Genomic DNA, 12,778 nt, shown 5'->3' with positions numbered 1-12,778 from the left:
CTCTTTTGAGAAGGGACTATTTTCTTACTCTTTGTGACTCTGTATGGCGCTGCGTGCATCTGGTAGCACTAAAGAAATAATTAATAGTACAGTGGTGCCTCGCATAACGAACGCCTCGCACAGCGAACGCTGCGCACAACGAACTTTATGTCTTGCTCCCTACAACGAACTTCGTTTCACACAACGAAGTCGCCCGAGCTGCATCCTTCCGCGCAGGCACTGCGCTTAACTGCCCTCTCTCCGCCTGGCTCCCTCTTGCCCCCCCGACTCCCCGACACGATCGGGGCAAAAAGGAGCCCAAGCCCTCTTGCCCCGCCGATTCCCCAACTCCCCGACAATATCGGGCCAGGAAGGAGCCCAAGTCCTCCTGGCCACGGCGACCCCCTAACCCCACCCTGCACTACATTACGGGCAGGAGGGATCCCAGGCCCTCCTGCCCTCGACGCAAACCCCCCTCCCCCCAACGACCGCCCCCCCCAAGAACCTCCGACCGCCCCCCCAGCCGACCCGCAACCCCCCTGGCCGACCCCCACAACACCCCCACCCCCCTTCCCCGTACCTTTCTGTAGTTGGCCGGACAGACGGGAGCCAAACCCGCCTGTCCGGCAGGCAGCCAACGACGGAATGAGGCCGGATTGGCCCATCCGTCCCAAAGCTCCGCCTACTGGTGGGGCCTAAGGCGCCTGGGCCAATCAGAATAGGCCCGGGAGCCTTAGGTCCCTCCTGGGGGCAGGGCCTGAGGCACATGGTCGGGTTGGGCCCATGTGCCTCAGGCCCCGCCCCCAGGAGGGACCTAAGGCTCCCGGGCCTATTCTGATTGGCCCAGGCGCCTTAGGCCCCACCAGTAGGCGGAGCTTTGGGACGGATGGGCCAAACCGGCCTCATTCCGTTGTTGGCTGCCTGCCGGACAGGCGGGTTTGGCTCCCGTCTGTCCGGCCAACTACAGAAAGGTACGGGGAAAGGGGGTGGGGGTGTCGTGGGGGTCGGCCAGGGGGGTCGCGGGTCGGCTGGGGGGGCGGTCGGAGGTTCTTGGGGGGGCGGTCGTAGGGGGGAGGGGGGGTTGCGTCGAGGGCAGGAGGGCCTGGGATCCCTCCTGCCCGTAATGTAGTGCGGGGTGGGGTTAGGGGGTCGCCGTGGCCAGGAGGATTTAGGCTCCCTCCTGGCCCGAACAACTAGGGGGGGGGGTCGCCAGGGCCAGGAGGACTTACCGTAAGCACCGTAAGGAGGTAAAGAAGGAGATGTTAGGGCATGTAAAGTAAGGGCATGTAAACAGTACCCGGCGTATAAGACGACCCCCGACTTTGGGGAGGATTTTAAGGTACTGAAAAGTCGTCTTATACGCCGGCAAATACGGTATGTTTTTAGATGTATCTAAATAAAAATAATAACAAAAAATTTATCTTTTTTTATGTCATCTTAGCATATTTTATGCTACAGAACAAATTATTTTTTTTAACATGTATTGTTATGGGAAAACGCGTTTCACATAACGAACTTTTCGCATAACAAACTTGCTCCTGGAACCAATTAAGTTCGTTGTGTGAGGCACCACTGTAGTACAAAGAGGATTCAGTGCTGCCTACAGTAAGATTAGTACCAGTCATGGTAGTTACAGTGGAGTGTCAGTACAAATTAGTCACCAGATTGCAGTGAGAAGAGGTGTGTTTTCAGCAATTTCCTGACTTGATAGTAGAAAGAAACTTCTTGAAGGCGTAGTGGGAGATGGTTCCAATTTTTGAGACCTTGAAATGCAAAGGTGGTCTCAATTTTTTTCTGTTATTTATTTTTTTTTTAGAGGTCTTGGAAAAAAAAGGTTAACTGGTGCCGTTGCGTAGCTCTACAAGTTTGGAGTGGCTTTTGCCCCTGATGCAGTGGCATTTCACTACAAAATGGGAACCTCGTCGGAATTTGCGCTGCTGGCCTGGATGAATAAAGTGGAAAATTGGTTGATAAGTGATTGGTTTCTATTGGCGTTTTCAACAATGTGGGACTGTTATGAACATTGAATTGAACTGAACATCCACTGTGTGCAGATTTGTGTTTGTGGTTCATATTTTCATTTTTTTTTATATATTAAGAGCTTACACACAAGTGAAATGAGCTGTGTTTACATTGTTGACTGTATTTGGAGGGGTGTTTTTTTTTTTTTTTTTTTGCTTATGAATGAATATGAACCCATTCATTGTAAGTGTCATCGACTGGGCTTATGGTTGAGTACTCTTTTAATCTGAGGCTTTTTTCTCCACTGTGGAAGCTATGACAGTGTGGTTGTATGTATGTGTGAGCTCTGTAACATTGCATATTTAATATTTGCTTAGCCATTTTTATAAACCAATTTATGTAAGTTCTACCAACTAACTAGTGTAAACCGCCTAGAAATTGTTTGATTATGGCGGTATAGAAGAATAAAGTTATGTTATGTTATAATATGTTTTAAAATTTTGAGGTGAAAATAAAATATGGGGGATTAATTTAATTTATTTTGTATTTATATACTGCTTATATCCTAAGTGGTTTACATTCAAGTACTCAAGCATTTTCCCTTCTCTCCTGGTGGGTTCATACTCTATCTAATGTACCTGGGGCAATGGGGATTTAAGTTACTTGTCCAGGGTCACAATGAGCAGCATGGGATTTGAACCCACAACCTCAGTGTACTGAGACTGTAGCTCTAATCCGCACCTAGGAAGTGACATCAGAGAGAGCACTGAAGCCACCGCAGGCAATAAGTCGGTGGCTGCATGCGCCCAAGTTAAAAAGGTACGGGGAAGGGGCGAGCGTGACGGGAGTGCAGGAAAGAGGGCAGGGAGAGGTGCCACTGCCCTGGGCGCCCGTCACCCTCGCTGCACCACTGATCTTGGGCACCTCCCGATGGCTAAAAATTCACTGCCGGTTAGAGAATGCAGGCCTAAGTGACAGAATTACCCCTTTATTTTAACAATACCTAGTTGAAACGGGAGAAAAACTGAGAAGCATGATAAATGCAAAATAAAATAAAAGCACCATTAATTGATCATTTTTAGCATGACATGAATTTCTATTGAAAGTAAAACTGATTGCACTAAGAACATAAGAACATATAGTAAGTATTGTTATATTGGGACAGACCAAAGGTCCATCAAGCCCAGTATCCTGTTTCCAAGAGCATCTAATCCAGGTCACATGTAGCTGGCAAGCAAGGTCCCTAAAGAGTAAAACAGATTTTATATTGCTTTATTCTAGAAATAAGCAGTGGATTTTCCCAAGCCCATCTTAATAATGGATATGGTCTTTTCTTTTGGGAAATTATCCAACCAATTTTTAACCCCTGCTAAGCTAACTGATTTTATCACATTCTCTAGCAATGAATTCCAGAATTGAATTACACATTGAGTGAAAATAATTTTTCTATGGTTTGTTTTAAATTTACTACTTGGTAGCTTCATTGCATGTCCCCTAGTTCTTGTATACCTAAGTGACATCACAGCATCATCTACTTCCTCTTTTCTGGCATTGCGTTAGTTAAAAGACAGTTGTGCTAGGTAAGATTCTTGGGCACAATAAGGGGCCCCTTTATCAAGCTGTGGTGTTAACACTTGCTTACCACAGCAAAAAATATGCCTCGCTGTGGGGCATGCTCAAATGTCCCATGGTAATTTGGGCATTGGAATGTGCTACCCACATGCTAAAAGATTAAAAATGCATTATCATTGCTAGGGACAGTTCTAGGGGTGGCGAGTGAGCATGGCCTCTTCTAATCAGTTAGCATAGCTCCCTTGACACGTTCTAACCAATTAGCATGTGAGTCCATAGGGGGAAAATCTGTAAATGCATCTTAGCGTTACCCTTCTCCTCCCCTTCCAATTCCAGACTTCTTTCCTTTCATCTAGCTGCTCCTTATGCCTGGAATAAATTACCTGAGTTTGTCCATCAAGTCCCTTCCCTTCCCTTGTTTAAAATCAGACTGAAAACCCATCTTTTTGACAGAGCTTTCAATCCTTAACCCTACTCCTCTGCCCTCCAACCCAGCCCGCTGATTAACCGTTCCCCTTAACTGTATCCATGACATCCTGTTTGTCTGTCTTGCCTATTTAGATTGTAAACTCTTTCGAGCAGGGACTGTTTTCTTATTCTTTGTGACTCTGTGCAGCGCTGTGCGTGCATCTGATAGTGCTATAGAAATAATTAGTAGTAGTAGTAAAAAGATAGGCGACTATCTCTTGCCAATCATACGTAGGCGCATATTACAGAACTGCACCTAACTTAAAATATAGGCATCTGTAATGTAAATCAGGGTTTTAAAGGCCTACATTATAGGCGCCTAAGGGCTAGATTCACTAACCTTTGATCCAGTCCGATCCATGTCTGTTTGTATGCAGGCCAACAAGTTCACTAAAGGCCTGTATGCAAATGGGGACGATCGTTGCATGCCCCCAACCAACATAGAAACATAGAAAGTGATGGCAGAAAAGGGCCAAGGCCCATCGAGTCTGCCCACTCCAATGACACCCCCCCTAGTTAATTGCTCTCTGATGACCTTTTCCCTCGAAGAGATCCGACATGAGCATCCCAAATGATCTTAAAAATTTGCACACTGCTGGCCTCAACCACCTGTACTGGGAGCCTATTCCAGCTGTCCACCACTCTTTCAGTGAAGAAGTACTTCCTGGTGTCGCCATGAAACTTCCCGCCCTTTATTTTCAGCGGGTGTCCTCTTGTGGCTGAGGGTCCCCTAAGAAGGAAAGCATTATCTTCTACCTTGATGTGACCAGTGATATACTTAAACGTCTCAATCATGTCCCCTCTCTCTCTACGTTCCTCGAGAGAGTATAGCCGCAATTCGTTCAGCCTTTCTTCGTATGATAGATCTTTGAGCCCCGAGACCATCTTGGTGGCCATTCGCTGTACCGACTCGATTCTCAGCACATCTTTGCGGTAATGTGGCCTCCAGAATTGTATGCAGTACTCCAGATGAGGTCTCACCATGGTTCTGTACAAAGGCATTAGGACGTCGGGCTTCTGACTAACTAAACTTCTCCGGATACAACCCAGCATTTGCCTAACCTTAGATGAAGCCTTCTCCACTTGTTTGGCCGTTTTCATGTCATCGCTGATGATCACCCCCCAAATCCCGTTCTGCGGCAGACCTTGCTAAGGTTTCTCCATTCAATGTGTACGTTCTGCACGGATTATTGTTGCCAAGGTGCATGACCTTGCATTTGTTAGCGTTGAAGCTAAGCTGCCACGCTAACAAATGCAAGGTCATGCACCTTGGCAACAATAATCCATGCAGAACGTACACATTGAATGGAGAAACCTTAGCAAGGTCTGCCGCAGAACGGGATTTGGGGGTGATCATCAGCGATGACATGAAAACGGCCAAACAAGTGGAGAAGGCTTCATCTAAGGCTAGGCAAATGCTGGGTTGTATCCGGAGAAGTTTGTACAGAACCATGTTGAGACCTCATCTGGAGTACTGCGTACAATTCTGGAGGCCACATTACCGCAAAGATGTGCTGAGAATCGAGTCGGTACAGCGAATGGCCACCAAGATGGTCTTGGGGCTCAAAGATCTATCATACGAAGAAAGGCTGAACGAATATGGATTACTAGAACCCTGACAGGAGAAACAGCCTCTTGTCACTGCTGTCAGGGTATCTGCCGCTTTTTAAATTTTTTTTTTTAAATCGAGCAGATATTTTGCGTATTGTACACACGCAAAATATCAGCCCAATTAAAAAAAAAAAAAATTACCCCCTCCCAACAATTGCCGCATCCCCCTCCCTCCCTGACCCCCCTAAAAAAATATGCCCAGCTGATGCCACCCTTCAAAATTATAGCATGAGGGTTCCCATTCTCTCCTACCATCGGTCCGTCCCACCCACCCACTAACCAAAAAACAAACAGCAGGAGGGATGCCAACTCCCTCCTGCCACCACTGGATGCCCCCTTCCCGTTCCCGTCCCCACTCCCCCTTCCCATACCTTTAACGGAGCAGGAAAGGTGCTCAAACCCTCCTGCTCCAATGCCTCCCGTGATGAATCTGAGGCCTTAGGCCCCGCCTAGGTGCATCATGTGATGCACGGGGCTAGGCCTAAGGCCCTGATTGGCTCACGCTACCTTGGGGGGGCCTGAGGTGCCTCAGCCAATCAGAGACTTCCTTGGTGAGTACTGGTTGGCCTTCCAGTCGGTAAGTTTAGTGAATCATGTCCTTCCTACTTTGCATGCCGATTCCCCTCATTTGCATGCATGGAAGGTGATCAGATCGGAGGAGAGGTTAGTGAATCAGGTCGGAGGGCAATCAGGTTGCAAAGGGCTCGCAAACTGGTCAGTACATGATCAGTTTGCTTAGTGAATCTAGCCTATGTCCTTTAGAGAATTGCGCTTAGCTGCACCTAAGACCTTCTCCACCCCTATGCATGGTTATTTTGGAGTTAGATGCCAGGTGATAGGTACCTATCTTTTGTAGAATCACGCCTAAGAAGATATGCGCCTATCACTCAATTAATTTTTTTTAAATTATAAGCTTGCTAAAGCACATCATTGAAGCCAATTTACTAATTAAGTTAGACATATAATTTTAGGCACCTATTTATTTAGGTGCCCATCTTTAGTTGTCTCATATAAACACAGAGGATCTCTAATTAGAAAACAAATGGTACAAATTAAAGAACTAAGGCTGATATTGGACAGACTTGTATGTTTTATGTCCTATAAATGGTGATTGGGTGTAGGATGGGCTGGGGAGGGCATCAATGGAAACTCCACTAACTTGGAACATGAGGACATTACTGGCCAGACTTTACAGTAGATATCCTGCAAATAACAGGATGACTGGATAGGCTGGAGTGAGCTTAGATGGACATGGGGTACAAATTTTTCCCTGTCCCCGCGGGAACTCATTTTCCCATCCCGGAGAGTTGTTTTCCTGTCCCTGCCCCGTTCCTATAAGCTCTATCCTCATCTGCACAAACCTCAAAACACCTTAAAATCATAAGTGTTCGAGGCTTGTGGGTTAAGGCAGCGCTTACAGGAATGGGACAGCGACAGCGACAAAACCCATGGGGATGGGTCAGGGAAATTGAGTTCCCGCGGGGACGGGGGAAAATTTGTCCCCGTGTCATTCTCTAATGGCAATTTCAGCAGTTGGAACTTAGGGCAATACCAGATGGACTTTAGTCTACCGCCCAGAAATATAAAAGAAGAGATGTTAATTTAATCATGCATTTTTAATGAGAATAACTAATGGGCAGACTGGATGGACCATTTAGGCCTTTATCTGGCGTCATTTACTATGTTACTATGTATAGAATTTCCCTCTTACTGATTCCACCGGGGGTGTCAAATGTCAGTCGTCGAGGACCTCAATCCAGTCAGGTTTTCAGGATTTCCCCAATGAATATTCATGAGATCTATTTGCATGCACTGCTTTCATTGTATGCTAATAGATCTCGTGCATATTCATTGGGAAAACCCTGAAAACCCAACCGGTTTGCGGCCCTTGAGGACCGACATTTGACACTCCTGGCTTACACTCTAACAACCACTCACTAATGGGAAAATTGGCATATGTCGATTAATAAGGGAAATAGAAAAATTGGCCTTTTTCCTCTGCGGTACTAATGGTTTAACACACAGGAATGATCCACATAAGGGCACACTAAGTCCACCCTTTACCAGTTTAGTAAAAAGGAACCCAAATTTGTCAATTTTTATTGGCAAGGGAAACCTCAACTTGCCCTCTTTTATTCCTTCAGTACGGAAAATGCCCAGATCTCTGAATAGAGCACCTGACGTCTACCTGAAAGGACAAAATTTACCCTTAAATGCAGTGTTCATTATATTCAAATGTAATTTTTTTTTAAACTAGCAAAGCCACAATCTTCCCTCATTTCCTTCAGTTAGTGAGTTTAATAGGGCCATTTAATTGTGAGCAGGAAATCTCTTGGGTCTCTTAACCCAGGAAAGCAGTAATTCTGAATTAAAAGAGGTCTGTTGAAGAATTTCCAGATTTCTGCAAATCATTTTCATTCGTTTGGCTTTCTTTCTTTTACAGAAGATCACTCTTAATTATTAAACACGCAGGAATCCGATCCAGTGGCGTAAGTGGGTGCACGTAAATGTTGACGCATTTTCCAACCGAATGAGATATCATACCTCCCCCTTGTTCTAGCTTTTCCCTATGATCCCTTTTGAGAATATGCTGTCGCTTTTCCCTTCCCGTGTTATCTCCTTGCATTCGCATTTTGTTTACTTCTTATGTTTTGTATTGTCCACGTGGAAGTATAAATGGTACAGAGAAGAGGGACAAAAATGGTTAAGGGGATGGGATGACTTTCCTATGAGGAAAGGCTAAAATGGCTAGGGCTCTTCAGCCTTGAGAACAGACAGCTCAGGGAGATTACTGAATGGCACCCATGTCAAGCACAAGGCCCAGTGGCCCGCGGTGACTGTGCCGCGTCCAAGTGCCTGACCGTGCAGCCCCAGTCCCAGTGGTGCTCCAAGTGCCTGACCAGGCTGCCTGAGGCATTTACAGGCAGAAGGACCCAGTCCTATTGTAAAAGCTAGGGCGCTCCACTCAAGTGCCTGACCGTGCTTCTTGTTATTTTCAGAACATGATTAATGCACAAGGATGGCGTGTGATGTGGTGTCTCAGGGTGAGGAAGGATCTATACTTCTACTAAGACTAAGGCCCAAATTCTGTAACCAGCGCCTAATGTTAGGCACCTATCTAAATTGATTAACAAGCTCAATTAAGCTCTTTAATCAGCAATAATTGAAACCTAGGAGCCCATCAAGAAAGAGCTATTCTGCAATAAGGCGCCTCTATAAATTTAGGCGGCTTTCAAAAAGAAATATGCGGCATGCACGTTAGACGTGGGTGTGGCTACATGTTAGGCGCTTTATTGCAGAATCACTTCTCTTAAGCGTGCTTAAGAGCTCATATAGGTGCCTAACTTTTACATTTACATTTACATTTGTGATTTCTATTCCGCCTGTGCCTTGCGGTTCTAAGCGGATTACAGTTAAAAGAGATCAGGACATTACCGAGAGAATTACAGTACAACGATTTAAGTAAATTACATGTTGTGGTATAGAAATATAAGTATAAGATATCTGGATTTATCAATAGAATAACTTGACAGGGTTCAAGTAGTTACAAGGTTCAGTGGGGAAAACAATATAGGCAACTGAAGAAAGATACCTAACCTTGAAGGAATCAGTTAAGTGGATACCTAAGGGAGATGCTTATTTAGGAGAAGGTTAAATGGATACCTAAGGGAGGTGCTTATTTAGGAGTTTGGATATTTTTGGTAAATGAGTTTCAAGGGGATGACTAGTGTGTTATTTGCTGGGGAGAGTGCATGTGCGATTGGGGAGGGGAATATTAAGTAAGGACGTGTTTTTTGAAAAGAAATGTTTTGATTTCTTTCCGAAACACTTTGATGTCTGTTGTTTTGATCATCAGTTTGGTGATGGTGGGGTCAATTTTCGCTGCCTGAGTTGCTAGTAGGCTGTCGTAAAGTTTCTTACGTCGGGTACCATTATGAGGGGGGAAGGTGAAAAGATTCTGAGTTCTTCTTGATCTGAGGGTAGTCGGTAGCGGCAAAGACGGTTGTTCAGGTAATTGGGGGCCATACCATGGGTTACTTTGAAAAGTAAGCAGTAGAGTTTGAATTGAGTTCTTGCTTTTATCGGAAGCCAGTGAGAGTCTACGTAGGCGGGTGTGACGTGGTCGAATTTGCTGAGCGAGTAGATGAGTCTGATAGCTGTGTTCTGAACGGTCTGTAGTTGTTTTATCATAGTATTTGGGCAAGGTAGGTAGAGGCTGTTGCAGTAATCTAAGGAGCTGAGTATGAGGGATTGTACGCCCAATAAATAGGCCAGCTCTAGTTGTTCCTAGAGCTGGCCTATTTATTGGGCGCCTCCAAAATAGGTGCCGCTCAGCTTGATTCATTAAACAGCACCCAATTTTACTTGCATCGCGCTGAACAGTGCCTATTTCGGTGCCAAACTTTTGGGCGCTTCTTATAGAATTTGCCCTTAAGTATCTTAATTAAAAATATTTGATTCCCCTTATTTTTGATTGATATGTGTAATATATGTACAAGATGTATTATTTGAAAAAGTTAATAAAAATTATATTAAAAAAAAAAATAAAAATTTGGCCCGCAACGTAGCCTGTGTTTTAGATTTCGGCTCCTTATGTGATTGAGTTTGACACCCCTGCTGAATGGATTGGAACAAGTAGATGTGAATCACTTGTTTACTCTTTTCAAAAAAACTAGGACTAGGGGACATGTAATGCAGCTTTCTAAGTAGTAAATTTAAAACAAATTTGAGAAAATATTTCCTCATTCAACGTGCAATTAGACTCTGTAATAGAGAATGACACGGTGACAAAATTCATCACCGTTCCGGTCCCCGCGGGAAACCATCTTCATGTCATTCTTTAAGGAGAGAGGGAAGAATCAGAGTATGAATGGCCACAACCACTGACCCGCAAGCTTTGCTTTGAAGAATGCTGGTGTAGAAGGACTGAGGTTGAAACAGACACTACAGAATGACAGTCTCTGGTATCCAGAGCAGATATTGTGATGTCATAATGCCTCATTCCACCAGAGCCTAAGAACCAATCACATCAGTGGTGTCACAATGGCTTCATTATCCTTGGCTCACATAAGAATCAGAGTATGAATGGCCACAACCACTGACCCACAAGCTTTGCTTTGAAGAATGCTGGTGTAGAAGGACTGAGGTTGAAACAGACACTACAGAATGACAGTCTCTGGTATCCAGAGCAGATATTGTGATGTCATAATGCCTCATTCCACCAGAGCCTAAGAACCAATCACATCAGTGATGTCACAATGGCTTCATTATCCTTGGCTCACATAAGCACAGCCACTGACCCACAAGCTTTGCTTTGAAGAATGCTGGTGTAGAAGGACTGAGGTTGAAATAGAAACTAGAAAATGACATGGGATTATTTCCCGCGGTTATCCACGGGGACAGGAACGGTGACGAATTTTGTCACCCTGTCATTCTGTACTCTGTAATTTGTGGCTAGGACAGGTTTAAGAACTATGGTACTGCTTTAGGAGATTTCACATACATTTCACTTAAAACTATATATGACTATCCCATAAAGAAACTAAGAATTGTTCAAACTGGCTTCTTTTGTGGAAAAGAAACCTGTTCAAATAATCTTGTAAAAAGAACCAGGCCAATTTTATTTATTTATTTAGTTTTAGTATTTATATACCACTTATAGCCTAAGTGGTTTACATTCAGGTACTCAAGCATTTTTCCCCATCTGTCCCGGTGGGCTCACACTCTATCTAATGTACCTGGGGCATGAGCGTAGGAAGATCGTTCCTGCCCCAAAAGCATGCTAGACCACCAGGTAAGTCTCATAGGGCTTAAAAATAGCCCCCAAAATTACAGTTGATGTAAAAAAAAATATTGCGAATAACCGAATCCGCGGATACTGAAAGTGCAGATTTGGAGGGAGAAGTGTACTTTTTTTGAGTCTGACTTCACCCAACTATTCTATTCCTTAGTCCTAGCCCGCATGGACTACTGCAATGCGCTATTCAATGGTCTCACAGCAAAGAACATACATCTCTAGTTTTACAAAACGTGGAAATCAGACTTCTAAAAAACCTCCTTGCCCATGACCCTGTCTCTGAGGCTCTATTTTCGTCTCACTGGCTGCCCGTAGCCAAACATTACATCTTCAAGGGCCTGAGGTTAGCGTTCAAAACCTTGCATGACATGGCGCAGGGCTAAATGACAACTAAGCTTCCTCCGTACATGCCAAAAAGGTTCCTACGCTCCCAGGATGAACTACACCTATAAACGCCCCCTAGTCGTTCCCTTCAACTGCAAACTGCCAAACGACGTTCCTCCTTCCATTTCATACCAAGCCATTGGAATCAACTGCCCCCACAGATCAGATTCCTTAAAGGACTCCTCAACTTTAGAAAAACAATAAAAACATACCTGTTCACCTAACTCCCCCTGCTTACGGCTAATAGATTACAAATAATTATTACGGTATATTGGTACTAGATCTTCGGTATGTATCATATTAGGATAAAAACTTATATTGATAAATCTTGTACTGTAACTGTCAAATTTATCCTATAAACTATATATTATGTATAATGGTATTAAATCCCTAGTATATGTTGAACTAGGATAAAACTTGTATTAAAAGAAATGTACTATAACTATGGCAAATTGTTACCTGTTAACTATATATTATATATGTTAACCTGTAACCCGTTCTGAGCTCTTTGAGGAGAACGGGATAGAAAATGAATTAAATACATAAATAAAGTCACTCTGCAGATAAACATAGGAATAAGGAAGACAATTTTTAACAGAGCACCTAGGATAAGAGGATAAGCAGACAGCTATTTTAAGCTTATTCTCTAAAGCTATAAGGGCAAGTGACAGAAAATGCACCTACATTGAAGGAACGATCGTTTATGCCAGCCCTATAACTGGCATTAATGCCAACACTTAGATGTTAGAGAGAACACATTCATATTATAGATTACTCATGTACATGTTTGTATGCTATGCCCCTGCTCTGCCGAAATCTCCCATGGCGTGCATGTTTCCTCTAGCTGGTATACTATAAGATGGTCATTTATGCATGTGAATGATCACTTATACACATTCCTGCTGCATCGAGCTGGGTGGCTCCTTATAGATTTACTCTCCCACCATAAGGCCTAACTTATGCATTTAAATGTCATCGCAGTCAGCCATGTAGTAAGGCACCTTC

This window comes from Geotrypetes seraphini, chromosome 8 (assembly GCF_902459505.1).
Source record: "Geotrypetes seraphini chromosome 8, aGeoSer1.1, whole genome shotgun sequence".
NCBI lineage: Eukaryota > Metazoa > Chordata > Amphibia > Gymnophiona > Dermophiidae > Geotrypetes > Geotrypetes seraphini.
Note: the sequence above shows the minus strand (reverse complement) of the source record.